Consider the following 17,303-nt stretch of genomic DNA (forward strand, 5'->3'; position numbering starts at 1 on the left):
ATTCATGACGTCATCAACGACAAAATCTTAGTTTAAATCAATTTTTACTCTCAAATATTATATTGCTATACAACAAGTGTGGACACAGATGAGTGTGGATAGTATGTTTGGATGTTTGACAGTGTCTTATGACAATAAAGTTCTATGTTTTTCCTATATGGTGTTAATAACTGTGTTGCACGGTGACAACCGATCTGAGCATTAGAAGTGTTTTTTTTTATTTGATATTTTTTTTATGTTCAATACAGACATGGGGAGACAGTAATTACATTAGTTACCAAATGATTATGATAGAACATGTTCTACATCTTTGGTTTTGGATACATTTTGTAGCTGGGAGAGCAATTGTTAATTTCTGTGTCGATTTGGTCTCTTGTGGAGAATTGTCTCATTGGCAATCATAGCTCATCTTTTTTATATGTATTTGCTTACTATTGGTATGGTTCTATTTACATTACTTTGTGGTGGATCGTCAGTATCATTAGTATTTTTTTTTGTTAAAATGTCGAATTTCTTCCTCAGATTAGAATACATTTATTGGTTTTAAGTAATGACAATGGCTTATGTCTGACATGATTATTGGGGCTAAATGAGATAGGAAGTAAACCTCTGTGCTGATTTATTTCAATTCTTTATATCTCCTCCAAAGCTGGTCGAAGCAAAGACAAGTTTTGACCAATATAAAAATGATTTCACCAAAACAACCTTTGTGAGCATGCTTCAAAGACTCATAACTGCTCCAAAAGTAATCCGATCGAATTTGAAGCATGTCAAGCAGATATCATCAACATCTACTTAATAAGTCTTAATATGTCCAAATACCTACAAAACTATTTAGTACTCAAAAGGTATTGCAAAATTATTCCTTTTCATTTTTTGTTTTGTAATATGGATACAAATATAAGTGATACATGTACCAATACAGTATTTGTTGTGGTATGCAAGTGTAGTAATTAACATTTACTGTAACAATGTTAATTCACACAAATTAAGAAATAACAAATGAATGGAACAGATACTCCGCAGGGTGCTGTTTTATACGACTGCAGAGGTGGAAACCTGAACAGTTGGGGCTAGTATGGACACAACATTCAAGCTGGATACAGCTCTGAATTTGGATTGTGGTTAAATAGTTGACACAACATAGGTTTCTGACACATATTGAATGTGGTCTATTAGAACTTCAACTTAAAAAATTTAAATTGGACATTTACCTATTTTGGTCCAATATCCAAAATCTAAATACATGGTTAAATTCAGAATATCATAGAACCCGAAGAATTCAATTTTTGATGAAATCAAATAATGTTTAATTTTAGACCCTTTAGACCTCCCCTCCATGTGGACCAATTTGATAACCGGTCCCAAATATTAAAAATCTAAATACACGATTAGATTCGGCAAATTGAAGAACCCCATATATTCAATGTTTGTTGAAAAGAAACAAAGTTCAATTTTTGACCCTTTGGATCTTAATGTAGACCAATTTGAAAACGGGACAATACTGTGCAATTGAATATTCCTGGCTATTGGCAATACTGTGCAATTGAAAATTTCTTGCTATTGGGCAATATTTTGCAATTAGATATTTCTTGCTATTGTGCAATTCAGTGCAATTACAAATTTCTTGCTATTGCACAATACTGTGCAATTGGAGATTTCATGCTATTGTGCAATACTGTGCGCAATTGAAAATTTCTTGCTATTGCACAAAACTTACTATTAGTATAATAATTTTTGAACCCGATTGGGACCAACTTGAAAACTGGGCCCATCATCAAAAATCTAAGTACATTTTAAGACTCACCATATCAAAGAACCTCAAAATTTAATTTTTTGTTAAAATCAAGCTAATTTTAATTTTGGACCCTTTGGACCTTAATGTAGATCAATTTAAAAACAGGACCAAAAATTAAGAATCTTAACATGGTTAGATTTGGCATATCAAAGAAGCACAATAATTCATTTTTTTAATGAAAGCAAACAAAGTTTAATTTTGGCCCCTTATTCCTTGGGACCAAAACTCCCAAAAATAATCCAAACCTTCCTTTTGTGGTCATAAACCTTAATGGATTTCTATTAACTTATGCTAAAGGTATTGTTCAAAAAACCAAGAAAAATGCTTATTTGGGACCTGTTTTTGGTTCCTAAATCCTACACTGTTGGGACTAAAACTACCAAAATCTATTCCAACCCTCCTTGTGTGGCCATAGACCTTATGTTAAAATATCATAGATTTCTGTTTACTAATACTTGAGTTATAGAGCAAAAACCAAGAACAATGCTTATTTGGGCCCTTATTCCTAAACTGTCAGTTTAAAACTGTTGAGACCAAAATACCCAAAATCAATCCCAGCCTTCCTTTCATGGTCATAAACCTTGTGTCTAAATTTCATATATTTCTATTGACTTTTACTTAAGTTAGAGTGCGAAAACCAAATGTCTTTGGATGAAGACGATGACGCCAACGTGATACCAATGTACAACCAAAAAGTTTTCAATTTTTGCGGTTGTATAAAATGATCTCAAATCAAATTTCTAATGGAGTTTGCAACAATAATTATTCAACTACTCATTTTAATAAAACATAAAGTATTAAAATATAAATGTCATACAGTCATGGTGATGATGCCCCCGCTAACATATAACGTTAAAAAGGTACATAAAGTGAAGCTGCCAAAAATTGAACTTAAACTGAGTTAAGAGGTAATAAGCATTATATACACATTTCACTAAATTTAGTTGAGACAAACTTGAGGAATTTTTCCATTTGTGAAAGGGCATAACCCTAGAATGATAATCAAAGTGCTTGTAATCACTGAATGGCTATTAAAGACTGCTTAAATTTATCAGTTGGTAGTAAAGTGAATTTTGCATTGTATATTGTATATACATGTATAGCATTATTTTAAGTTGATGCAACTACTATTCTGGACAGAGAAATCTAAACTCCAATTTTTAAAGAAGATTTCATAAAGCATTGGTTTTAGGTAGTTCAACAACCATTCTGGTCAAAGAAATAACTCCAATTTATTGTCTGGAATCTACAAAAATGTTTGTTTTTGGCCCTTAATTCCTAGACTGTTTGCCCCATAACCCACGAAATAGACCTCAACCTTCAACTTATGGTATTCAATATTATGGTACAATTTCAGAACAATTGAAATACTTATACACGACTTTGTGTACGGACACTAGATTAATGTATGTTTTGGTCACCTTTGGAACCCTTATTCCTAAACCTTAGGGACTATATATATACCCCCCCCCCCCCAAAAAAAAACAATTCCAAGCTTCCTTTTATGATTATAAATATTACTGTGGATTCATTATTATTCTTTGGATACCAATTTTCGAGGCTTTCGTGGGTAGAGCCTATCCACGAAATTAAATGTTCAACGATTAACAAATTTTCTATACCGGCTTGTATGCAGACTTCAGCAAAACCACGAAATTTAATATCCACGAAAATGCAAATTTTCTTTAATCCACGAAAATAAATGAATCCACAGTATGTTATAATTTTAAGGCTTCCTTTTTACCTACTGTGGATTCTTTAAATTCGTGGGTACCAATTTTCGGGGTTTGAGGAAAATTGACATATATTCGTGGATATTTAATTTCATGGTTTTGGCAAAGTCTACACTCATTCCTTTAGAAAATTTGTTTTTCGTTGAACATTTAAATTCGTGGTTCTCCTGTACCCACGAAATCCACGAAAATTGGTATCCAACGAATATTAATGAATCCACAGTATACTGAATTTATTATCTGGAAACCATCCGTCTTGGGAGGACGACGACAGGATACCTACATGTATTTCAACTGCAAAAATTTCTGTGGTTGTTTAAAAATTTCAAACATGTACAATGAAATATTGTTTTAGAAATTGATAAGCCTAGATATGCCTTATAATTTCCCCCCGCATAGTTGAAGGACCATTTACACTCAGAACCGAGTCAACAGTAGGCAGCTAGTACAGATGTATTAAAACAACCTAGCATCATATTGCTAGTAGTGGTAGTAGCATTTTCGGGTAAATTTGTTCTTTTTTTTTATAATATGTTTGGTTCAAATCAAAATAGAATGCTTTTATCTCCCTAATACTTACATTGTACGTAAACAGAGGTGATACTACTTTGACAAATCCTTGTACATGAGAGTTTTCTGTCAAATCTTTATTTCACAAAGAATGATTTGCATAACAATGAACTGAGCTCAAAGCAAAGTATTCAATAATACACTTAGACAAAGAGCTAAATTCAGTGATATACTTTGTACTACAGGTCCTTCATTAACATCCATCGACCAAAACCAAAAACATTCCATACTACATGGTTGGTTCAGAAGTTCTGAAAAAGACATGATTTTTTTTATCATATTTTAAGTATATATACGGTTTTTTTCTAAAGTGAACATTGATTGGTTAAATATTTCTCAGTGTGTTTGAATTTATTTGATAGCCTTTTGGTCATGACTGTGTGTCTCTAATATTTAATTAACTGTGCATTTGTATTCAGATATCGCAGATCAAATTTATTCGTTCTTTGTGTAATCATACGTTTTTTGATTGAGTTAAGTCTGCTAATTGATATTTTATCGTATGTTTTTATATGTTGTGATGTTATGCTATTGTTTCAGAAAAAGGGAGAAGGTTTGGGCCCATTAAAACGTTTAATCCCGCTGCAAATGTTTGCACCTGTCCTAAGTCAGGAATCTGATGTACAGTAGTTGTCGTTTGTTTATGTAATATATACGTGTTTCTCGTTTCTCGTTTTGTTTATATAGATTAGACCGTTGGTTTTCCCGTTTGAATGGTTTTACACTAGTAATTTTGGGGCCCTTTATAGCTTGTTGTTCGGTGTGAGCCAAGGCTCCGTGTTGAAGGCCGTACTTTAACCTATAATGGTTTAATTTTTAAATTGTTATTTGGATGGAGAGTTGTCTCATTGGCACTCACACCACATCTTCCTATATCTATACAAAGGTTAAAACTTTCTTGTGGTACAATCATTCCCTATCTACATGTAGCAACTATCAATTTGTTTCATGCACATATTGATATGTGTTGAGTTAACCTCTGTTGGAAATAAGAACACACAAACCTCCACCTAATTTTAGTCAACGGACAAAACATTCAAAACTATAAAATATTATCTAAGACTTGTCAGTGTCTATTTACCATTGCCACTGAATCAGTGATATATGTACATGCAAGACTAAAATTATAAAGTACATATATAAGACTAAAACTGACATTCAGTCTTTATGATATCTTCATTCCCAATCTGACTTCATGGTAAAATAAGATTCCATATCTACAACCAATGAAAAGGAAATATCCCTCTAATAGACTAGCATTTAAATCACAGTTTTCGAAAATGGAAGCTAGGTCACCGTGGAACCTAGAACTAAAAAAATCGAAACAATATATCTTAAATATTTCAAATGCATGTACATGAAATAATATTAATCTCTAAAATTCACCATATTGTTCCCTTTTTTATCTTCTGTTCGATACTGTATATCCAGTGGCGGATCCAGAAATTTTCTAAAGTGGGGGCCCACTGACTGACCTAAGAGAGGGCTCGCTCCAGTCACGATTCAGTGATTCCCTATAGAAGCAACCAATTTTTTTCTCAAAAAGCAGGGCCAACCCCCCCCCCCCCCCCAAATCCACCTCTGATATCAACCTTCAGATGTCTTTCATTTACATTCAGTTTAGTGTGGGTTGATGTTTGATTGTTGTACATTTTACAATGAGCAAAGCCCATACGGCAGTCAGCTATGAAAGGCCCTGATAAGACAATGTAAAACAATGCAAACGAGAAAACTAACATGTCTTTTTAAGGTTACATCATCAAAATATGTAGGGTCGTATAATCTTTTTATTATTTTGTCCATTTTATTTTTTGCGCCATGATTTTGAATTGTGTGGTCCGTCTTGCATGGTCTGAGTTGTCCATGGGGCGAGAGTTCCCCTATTTATAATGATTGGATTATTTCTTACGACGGCAATAAAATGGCTTAGGCTGGGTGCTCAAAATAGGATCGGTCAGGTACCCGTAAACAAACATATTTTTTTTTTGCCTTACCGAGAGCACCATTGAAATATATACAAATCACAGATCGGATACGCATCAACTATGTAAGACCTAATTTCAACACCCCTAAACAGTGAATATTTTTATCGCAACAGTAGAATTTTATTACATAATCTGAAAGATGAAACCTTGAACTTCACAGGAAAAATACTCCCATAGCTGGGAAAAATCATTTAAAAAAGTATCAGTTCAATATGTAAAGCCATTATTATAGCATTTTTTCAACTAAAATAGAATTTTCATGCAGCTAAATGATAGCATCAAAGGCATACACCTTGCTTCTTAATAGTAGCAAAAAGTGTTTTTTTTTTGTTTTTTTTTAAATGTACATGTACTAAATAAAAGATATCATTTAAATCTATTTGTTTTAAGTTTTGAAAAACTACAAAATCCCTATTTGTGACTAAACCTTGCAAATTGAATTTTCTATAAGTAAGTCCCCTGCACGACTGAACATGGCAATTTAAGAGCTGCCATTTTATCACACCAAAACAGACAGATAAACAAAAAAAATGGCAATTGTAGGATACGTTTCTGTAAAATATGATAAAATCATGTTTTTAAATAAATGAATAATACCAAATAGATACACCAAAATTTAAAGCACATTTACAGGAGGGATATATACACAATCATTGCTAAACTATACATTTCATACTCTATGCATTTAATATAAATAAATATTGGTTTAAAAAAAGAAATATTGATGTGTATGACAGTATGACTATCATGCTTATTCCAAATTGATGGTAAATTCCATGTCAGCATTGTATTTTGGGAATTCCCAGGTAAATGCCATGTCTAAATACAGCTGAGGCCATTATAATTTTTTTCTTTGACGCCTTACATCGACGATGTAAAAAAAATTATAATAGCTAGCCTTTGACGCCTTGCATCCACGATGTAAAAAAAATTGTAATAGCCTTTGAAGACCTCATAATTATTTGGACTAAGGCAATTAGTTACCCAGCTGAGTACGGTGTATAAAAATACACTGATAATCCTCCACCAGTATTTACATGCGCACAGTAAATCCGTTAAAGAGTAAAACCCTCCTATCCCCCCTCATTAAATGCACCAAGAATTTTCAGGGCTGTAATGTAGGTCATTTATACACACCATATTTGTACAAACAACTTATGTCATGTTCTGTATACCAAATTATCATGAAATTAAGCTGTTTCCTTCAACATATACAAATATGTAGAAATAATGTACATCGTTTTCATTAAGATACCAGATACGACTAAACATGTAAACAACCCCTGAACTACAATGTTATTTGGAATCGTCCATAATGTAAACCCCTTATTTACAATGTTGTATGAAATCGTTCATCATGTTCATAGCAGGCGAAAAACAAATTCGCGAATACACGGTTTCCGCTGTTAATGCCAGTGTTATCATGACTGACATTAGGGGATGAAATGCATATAGATGTCTATAAACAGCTGATAAAGTCTATTCAATAGTAACTTTTTTGTTCGTTGAAATGTGTGGGATTGTGCAGCACGTGTCATCATGACATGTGTCCCTTCGCGGCCTTCAGTTTAGATTATAGACTAGAGAAGAGACTACATGCGTACAAACCTGATGTCAAATGAAGATATACGGAATTTAAATAACGTTGATCCTTTAAATGTACGAAACACAAACACATATGACAACTGTTCACATAAAATAGATAGTAAAATTTTCCAAATGAACGTCCATTAAAATTAAGTCTCTGATGAATATTTCCCGCGCAAATGTCATGGAATAGACCAAAACGAATTTTAGGTGTGTGTTGTCATTAAAACATTCGGGTCAATGAACACAGTTAGATTAAATATATAAATATGTTAACTATATTTATATTGGTTTATCAGAAAGTGACTTTACCAGTTTTTTTTGTGGCAAACAACGGTAAATAGCATATATCATCTTGACATGACATATGAAAACCCCTTAAGCATAATGGTGTGTGTATTGGAATAGTCCATGGAATTGTCCAAACCGATACAGGTGAAATACGTAGAATAATATTGCTGTGTCTATTGTGGACACAGCAATAAAATCAGATTTAGGATCCTTATGAGCCCGTAGTAAAGTAAAAAAAAACTGTAAAAAGCCTTATTTAATAAAATTTGCTCGATTAACCTTGAAGTGAAGACTAATAACAATATGCGTGTATAGTGAACCCCCTAAATAAAATAATACTGTGTTCTAGACCACTTCCCCTTTCGGTGAACTACAGAAATGATTTTTTACTATATAGTATGTTAATAAAAGGGTTATTGCATGAATATTAGATCTCAGGATGGCGACCTGAACATTTCTTGAGTGATGACATTAATTTGATTGATTCATAGCCCTGTCTTAGAAATTTTTGAGAAAGCAGCATTCCTCGTTCAACAAAATCAACGTACTTTGAGCTAGCTCTAGTGTAACGTATCAATTGACCGTTATGGAATAACCGTTTCACAAATGATATCGGATATGTTCCTTACGTCGTAACTACAATCCCCTTCCCTTTCATGAATTTTACCTACCGAATTAGACTTTTTACCGTATTTGTAATCACATAAGCAACACGACGGGTGCCGCATGTGGAGCAGGATCTGCTTACCCTTCCGGAGCACCTGAGATCACCCCTAGTTTATGGTGGGGTTCGTGTTGTTTATTCTTTAGTTTTCTATGTTGTGTCATGTGTACTATTGTTTTTCTGTTTGTCTTTTTCATTTTTAGCCATGGCATTGTCAGTTTGTTTTAGATTTACGAGTTTGACTGTCCCTTTGGTATCTTTCGTCCCTCTTTTTGAGACACATATACTCCATAAGTTTGTGCCGCTAGGATGATGCTACACAGAAATGGAAAGTTGACTATCGGAAAATTAAAACCATCGCGTTTGTCATAAATTTTGGTATTTAACCTACCATCAGTAGTCATTTTGAGAAAAAAGGTCTAGATGTGAAGCAGATTTATCTGTGTCGGTAGTATCTTTAATTTCAAGTTCACTTGGATATATTAAATGTAAGTGATCACTGAATCTATTATTATTAAGAGACAGTACATCATCAATATACCGTTAGGTGAAATTAAAAGACTGTGCTAATTTCTTTTCTCCTTTCTGTACAAGCCCTTGGGTGAATTCTGCTTCAAAGGAATACAAACTTTAACAAAAATGTTGTAAATTAAAAAGTCCAGCATGGCAGTGATATCTTCGTCTAGATATGTAAAACGTCTTAATAAATAGAGTCTCATGTTTGTGTATTGTATACGTACGTACACGGACGTATATGTATGGAAACAGAATCTCCAATAGATTTTGTATTTCTAAGATTTGTTCGGGCCTGGATTATTCGTATTGAAGGTTCAGAGAAGCGCTTCGAACTCATAGAAACCATTTCAATTTCAATATATAGATATAGAAAGATGTGGTGTGAGTGCCAATGAGACAACTCCCCATCAGGCATAGATGACCTTAGCTGTATTTGGCAAAACTGTTATGAATTTTGGTCCTCAATGCTCTTCAACTTCGTACTTTATTTGGCCTTTTAACTTTTTTGAATTCGAGCTTCACTGATGAGTCTTTTGTAGACGAAACGTGCGTCTGGCGTATATACTAAATTTAGTCCTGGCATCTATGTTGAGTTTATTTATATCGAAATAACAATTTATAAAAGTAAACCATTAAAAGAGAGGATGAGAATTATCAACTGCAACAGAAGAAGATGTACAACTTACAAATAAGTCAACAATGTCTTAAGATTGTATTAACACTTAGCATAAATACTAGGAGATATGATACACAAAATCAAGGTAAAAAAAAAGAACAATCACAAGAATACTGAACTACGAGAAATAAATAAAAACGGAAAGTCCCTAATCAAAAGGCAAATAAAAAGCTTGAACACATCTAACGGATGGTAAACAAACTGTCATATCCCCGACTTGGAACAGGCATTTTCTGATGTATGAACCTGGTTTAATAGTTAGCTAAACCTCTCACTTGTATGACAGTCGCATCAAATTCCATTATATTGACAACAATGCATAAAAAAACCAGACAGATTATGGAAAAATGCCAAGAATAAGAGTACAGCAGTCACCATTGTGTTGTAATCTTAATCACTATAAAAACAAATAGGCACAAAAAGGCATACGACCTTACTATGATTAGTCTATTTTCATTGCTTTTTTATTAAACGATTGACTGATGCTCAACACGTCAAATCCTAAATCTTATTAAACCTATCAAAAAAGCACTCAACGATTTGCCTTAAATATATTAAGAAAAAAACGGATTTCGTAATCAAATTGATAGTTGCCCTTCTAGACGCTTTGAACTGCGTGCTGTAAATCTTATGTTGGCAAAACGAGTGTTTTCCGTATTGAGCTAGTCTCATTATCTGTGATGCGCTATTATCATACTTTGAGTCTGCGATAAGTTTGAAAATACTGTAAGCCCCTGTCTGAATGGAAATAGATTTTTTTTTTGACAGAATATGAATATTAAGAATTATATACACCCTAATCATATTGCTGCTTGTCAAAAATATAATAACTCTAATTTTCATAAGTGGGGGCTCACTAACTGCCTAAGAGTAGGCCCGCTCCAATCATGTTTTAGTGATTCCCTTTATTAGCAACCAAATTTTTCCGAGAAAATGGGGGACGGGCGCTCTAGATCCGCCTCCAAGTATATTCCATTTATATTTCAATAGATTTACTGAATGCTTGATCATTCAGAATGATTTTAAAATATTTTTGTAAATGCCAAAGTTAGTAGACAAACAGTTGCAATGCAATAATGTAAGACATTTTTTTCATAACTTTGATTAAAACATGCTTTTCGGTTTTACTTTCATATAATCCCATTCATGCTCGAGATTCAGGAATTTGATATGGTAAAGGTATTATAGTTAAAGACAGACGATCCCATTCTGTAGTAGCATGCATGCGAGGTTTATAGTAAGACAGACGATCCCATTCTGTAGTAGCATGCATGCGAGGTTAGTTGTAGAGTAAGAAATCAACATCAGAACAAATAAAGTTGTGCTTACACAGAATTTGTTTTGTTTACTTTTAGAAAAAAAAGTAAAATCACAAAAATACTGAACTCCGAGAAAAATTCAAAACGGAAAGTCCCTAATCAAATTGTGCATTTATTTTCTTCCTTCTTTTACATTGCAAATGATCCCTTTCAGAACGAAATACATTATATATGATAAACGCATTTCACGAACAATACTATACCAGTGTATATATTTATCTAAGATTTTAGATATTCATTTCAGAGATCCAGTAGACTAAGAAATTTCTGCACCAGAAATGGCAAAAAAAGCGTCCTTGGTTGATAGGTTAATTGTAATATAGGAAACGTTACCATTGCTATCATTTAATTTTAAAGAGATAAAAAATAATATCACCGTATAACTTGTGTTAATCACCGAAACTTTGTACAAATATAACATTAGAATATATTTTGGTTATAGCAATTTCAGGAATCCAAAGTTGGAACTTGATACTTTTTAGTTTTTAAATTTATCATATTTCTGGCATTGAAACAATAAGACAACAATTACAGTTTGTAAGTGTTATTCTAATCAGGAGGAAAACATAGGAAATAAACAGCAAGAAAATAATCCTTTATGTTCCCGCTTATAAGATATGTCTGACGCAACGTCAGACATTGCTACCATTTAGTGACCTTCGTTGATTTTCAGTTTCAAGAAAACGCAACATCTGTTTCAAAAAGCTTGCAAAATTACCAAATCAATTATTTCAAAAAAGACTACAGTAACTGTTATCAATAATAAAATTTAAATAAAATCATCGTAACTCGCTTACTCATTTCATGAACATATCAATAGCACAACTATGAAATTTAAATTCTTTCGATTGATCACAACAGTTACACGGAACATTATCCAACATAATGTATTCAGAAATAATCCATACTCTCTCGGGGTATAGTTGTTGTGAAGAAGTTATCATTTGGTACAAATTATAATGTGTACAAAAAAAAATACAATTTGTACAAAATTTGGCTAATATTCACTTATAACTTGTACAATAATTAACAGTATAGATCTTTTTATAAAAAAAAATTGCTACACACCAAAGAAGGTGTTTCTGGACTACACAATAAACCTTATTTACAAAATACAAAAATAGTTCTGTATTATATGTTTGAGCTGGGACTACTATTTACTAGCGTTAGTATAATAGTCTCAGGTTTGAGCAAGTAAGGGGAATCGGGCATTGGGAATTGCACAATATCTTTTGCTCTTTACATTTTCCCCCTTCTTTTGCGTTTACAGAAAAGACAGTTCAATCCACCAGTTTTCTCGTAGCGAAAGTTTAAGCTCAGAAACCGTTGCACTGCCAAAAACGATGTGCAAATAAGTCCAAGCGCATTTTTTTTTCTTACCCTGATTTTGGGGAATTGATTAATTCTACTATGATCGTCTTTTTTCACATTTAAAGTGAAGCAAGCACGAATATAATCACTTGTCTAACACCCCATATATAATAAGGCGGAAAATATTACTTGTTGTTATAGACAAATTAGTAACAACTGTTTCAAAATGATTCAATGTTATCAGAGTTTGGATTCTTAAAACAGCCGATATGCGTTAATTAAAAATAATTAGGCCAACAAAAACAGATAAATCAATAGTCGAAAATGATAATTCCATGTCAGAAGACTGTAATTCAGTGGAAGTTGCTGGATTGTTTTAGTGCTTTATTATAAATTAACATATACCATTGTTATTAAACATATTAAGAATAAATCACAATAAGTAGTCCGAAAATTATACCATGATGATGGACGTGTTTAATGACATTGACTGGCTTTTCAACCCTCGCACGGTCGGCAAAATTATACCATAGCAAACTATGGTATACTTTAGTTTTGCAAATGCTTATTTTAGTTACTGTGCTATATAAAATTGACTTTGACCACAAGTATATCATAGTTTTTTTATGGCACAAAAATCTAGATTCTTTTTGAAATATCTTTTTGACCCTTTTCTAACTCATGATCGGCTTTATCTTCTGTTTCGGTGTTGGCAAGATTTGATTTCTTTATGACGACTTCTCCCGACATTCTTCTTTCCTGCTCTACACATTTGCGTACATCGATTCTTGTCAATTGTCAACTTTCAACATCTTTTGTGTCTTTCCTTTTCTATAAACGAGACTTCTAGCATGGAAAAAAAATATTTTAAAGGCTTATTTAATCTATTTATTATTAGGCCTCATAACAAAGTTTTTAAAATTTAAATGTAGACTAGAAATAAATAAGATAAGACTGCAGCTCAAAACTCGACATTTTTTTTAATCTTCTTAAAAAGGTCATTGGTTCGAATCTTGGCGAGGGAAGAACAAAAAGTTTGCGAAAGCAAATTTACAGATCTAACATTGTTGGGTTGATGTTTAGACGAGTTGTATATACATAATGTACACAGCCATGTATCACTATCATTGCTGGTGATCCGATGGATAAATCTGTGGTAGAGTTGTCACTGACTCAGACGTAGTATATATATATTTGATAAGAGTTGCCGTAAACCCCATTGTTCAGCTATCGAGACAGACGAATCCATACCCTTTCCGTTCCTTGCGCTATTCCGACAATTAACACACAAATGCAGACATTTTGAAATATAATTTTGTAAGTATCTCCTATTAACGTGTAGAAGAAAATTGGCAATTATTGATATTAACTACATTATTTTAGGATCTTTGCCAAAAAGATATATTATTTTCAAAAAATAACCGGGGGATCGATATTTTTCCTAATTCTAAAATTGTTTCTTCATAAACATGATAAAAGTATGTCGGATATGTGGTGGTCTGTTCTGAATTAGCAAAGCGCAAGCCTAGAAAAGATAGAATGTTTCGCCCAAAAAAAAAGGCTTTTAAAAATCAAGTGTTTCAATTTCATCGTCAAACACGAAGAACACTATAATAGTGTTACTCTTCACATTGGATGAATTCGTTGGTTAACAGTTAATATCTATAGAATTTCTGTTGTTTTGTAATTAAGATATGGGTTAATTCACTTTCCAGGTAAAACTATTTAGGCACTATGGGGAATGATAAATTATAAGTTAGCTGCATTCAGAGTAGGCATAGTCTTCAAACAAGGACAAATAAGCTCTAGTTAGTTGTTAACCGACATTATAAAATACCATAAAGAAATAAAACAAACTACTTACTACATCGATGAACAAGTGATCAGTATTTGTCAATATTCTTATCGAATTAGGAGCAAGAACTCCGGCATGTTCTCGGAATGTCGTGGGAATCAACATAACACCTCTCCTGACAGATACTTTTCTTATTTTCATATGATAGTAAGTTCCTGTAGATATTTGTAATATAACAAAAGGGAAGCTAGATTATTTGATTTCAAGTACAGGTAAATTTGATTTTATTCTTCCTTTAAAAATTCCGATTTTTTATTTTATCCCATGTTAAAGAAACCATCATTTCTAGATATTTGCCTCAAACAGCAGTCATCTTAGTACCAGAATCTATGACAAACCAGACGATTTCCATTTTTCAAATTATTAATTTTCTTCACCTTAGCTGCGATATATACCAACGTCAGCCTCGTATTGAGCTGTTACTCAGACTTTGTAAAACGTCATCTATGATCCAGTATTTTGTCATAGAACTTCTCGTCTCATTCGAAAGTACCAAGTCTCAATAAATAAACATTCATTGTATACTTCATAAATAATATAAGAGTGCTTGCGTTAAAGGTTGTAGATGTTAGGTGAAAGTGTATCTTTTATTCTACGTTATTTTCCTAGTAGTTGGCTTCGTTCTATATATTTTCTTTTGTTCGGATGACTTTTGACATAACTCAGAATTTATACATCTCGCCATCGGGTTTATTACTTTACGCATTCCTAATGCCGGAGGGTCGGAAGTTGTGATCGTAGACAAATGGTATTAACATATTTTCTATGTTGCGTTTTGTGTACTATTGTCTGTCTGTCTGTCTGGTTTTTTTTAGCAATGGAGTTGTCAGCTTATTTTCGATTTGTTATTTTGAATGTCCATCTCGTAACTTTGCCATTCTTTTTTAAAACTTCACCTTCATTGTTTGGGTCTTTGCTAGATTAATTTAAATGGTTGCTGGATTTTTTTAATTTATATATGTTGTATATATGTGATGCATGTTTACACAGGATCCTGGATCCAAATTATTGTAACATTTACCTAGTACTATGTCTGCTTGGTTTGTTCATCCGACTCTATCAAAATGAAAATAAAAAACTATGAACAATTGTCATGCAAGTGGGATGTTTGGCTAACTACAATTTTTTTTAAATACACGTACCAAGTCAGGAACATGGCAGCTGTTTTCCTTTTGTTCTATTGATTGGTAGCGTTTAATTTATGTCAGTTTGTATGGCTTTCCACCCTTTTGGGTTCGGTCTTTTTGTTATACTCTTTTACTTTAGCTGAACTAATTATGGAATGAAAACAAATTGTATCTTCATCTGTTTACAGTTTAATTCTAAACTAGATGTGTCAAAGCGACACGAAAGGCCCCGTCCCAAAAAGATGAAAAATCTACAATTTCAATATAAACACATGTGGACACAAACATGATGGCAGTCTCATATATCAAACATCAGCTCTGGAGGCGTATAGAAAAAAATCTGTATAACTGTTATCTTCAATAATTTATCAAAATCCAAAGCCCGTAATTTCAGCAAAAAATAGCGGAGCAGAACTAAACTTAAACTTGACCTGTAACTCATCATGGTTAACTCACATATTAGCTTAATATCTGAAGGCGGTTAGAAAAAAAGTCTGTATTACTGTGATTTTCTACAAATTCTCTAAGTCTAAAGCCCGTAATTTCAGCATTAATTAATGGAGCGGAACAAAACTTCAACTTGATTTGTAACTCATCATGGTTATCTTACATACCAAAAATCAGCCCAATATCTGAAGGCATTTAGAAAAAAAAGTCTGTATAACTGTGATTTTCAACAATTTCTCAAAGTCCAAAGCTCGTAATTTCGGCAAAAGTTAGTGGAGCGGATCCAAACTTAAACTTGATCTGTAATTCATCATGGTTAACTCACATATAAAAAATCAGCCTAAAATCTGAAGGCGTTTAGAATAAAAGTCCGTATAACTGTGATTTTCCACGATTTTCAACAAATTCTCAAAGTCCAAAGCCTTTAATTTCCGCAAAAATTAGTGGAGCGGAACGAAACATAAACTTGATCTGTAACTCATCATGGTTAACTCACATATTAAAAATCGGCGCAATATCTGAAGGCGTTTAGAAAAAAACTCCGTATAATGGTTTGTTGCGGAATTACAAAATGACGGAATTTCAGAATTACGGAATTTCAGAATTACGGAAATTTCGGAAATACGGATTTCGGACAAGGGTTAAACTATATGGCACCGACAACTTCGTTGCGAGGCCATAAAAAAACATTATTGTTCTGTATATGAAATTTACACACACAAGGGTAATATCTCACACAGTCACTTTTTCGTCAACATAATAATAAATGTCTGGCCTTTGTTAGTCTTGTATTATTTCTAATTTTAGTTCCTTGTGTACAATTTGGAGTAAGGTATATAAATGTGTTTAGGGGCCAGCAGAAGGACGCCTCCGGGTGCGGGAATTTCACGCCGCATTGAAGACCTGTTGGTGAGCTTCTGGTGTTGTTTGTTCTATGGTTGGGTTGTTGCCTCGTTTTCATTTTCAATTTTATAAATATTTTTCTAAGTTTTTCTCTCTCCATGGTTTTATTGCACTTTATACAATGATTTTCAACTAAATGACATATCGTATAGATTAGATAAAACATTATTATGATTATTCGTTTGTAGATCGTATTCGAAAGAAATACAAATAGACTGATTGAATACATTCTCAACAACAAAAAAATCTTACGAAATCCTTCAGGTTATACAGATTTTATAAACAATATGCACCGTTAGTTTCAATTCTTCAATTAACCTTTAAATCATTTTAATTAAACAAATAACGCTGGAATGTTCTTGGTTTATAATTTGAACAATTAAATTGTCACTCAATGACTTTATTTTTTAAATTTAACTTAAAGACATTTACAAATAAACATTACCAAAAATTATAAATACAAAAATCAACCGAGGTTATGTTTTGTCAATGGTGAATATAATGAGTCTTAGCGTGTTTGC

This window comes from Mytilus trossulus, chromosome 4 (genome assembly GCF_036588685.1).
Source record: "Mytilus trossulus isolate FHL-02 chromosome 4, PNRI_Mtr1.1.1.hap1, whole genome shotgun sequence".
Classification (NCBI taxonomy): domain Eukaryota; kingdom Metazoa; phylum Mollusca; class Bivalvia; order Mytilida; family Mytilidae; genus Mytilus; species Mytilus trossulus.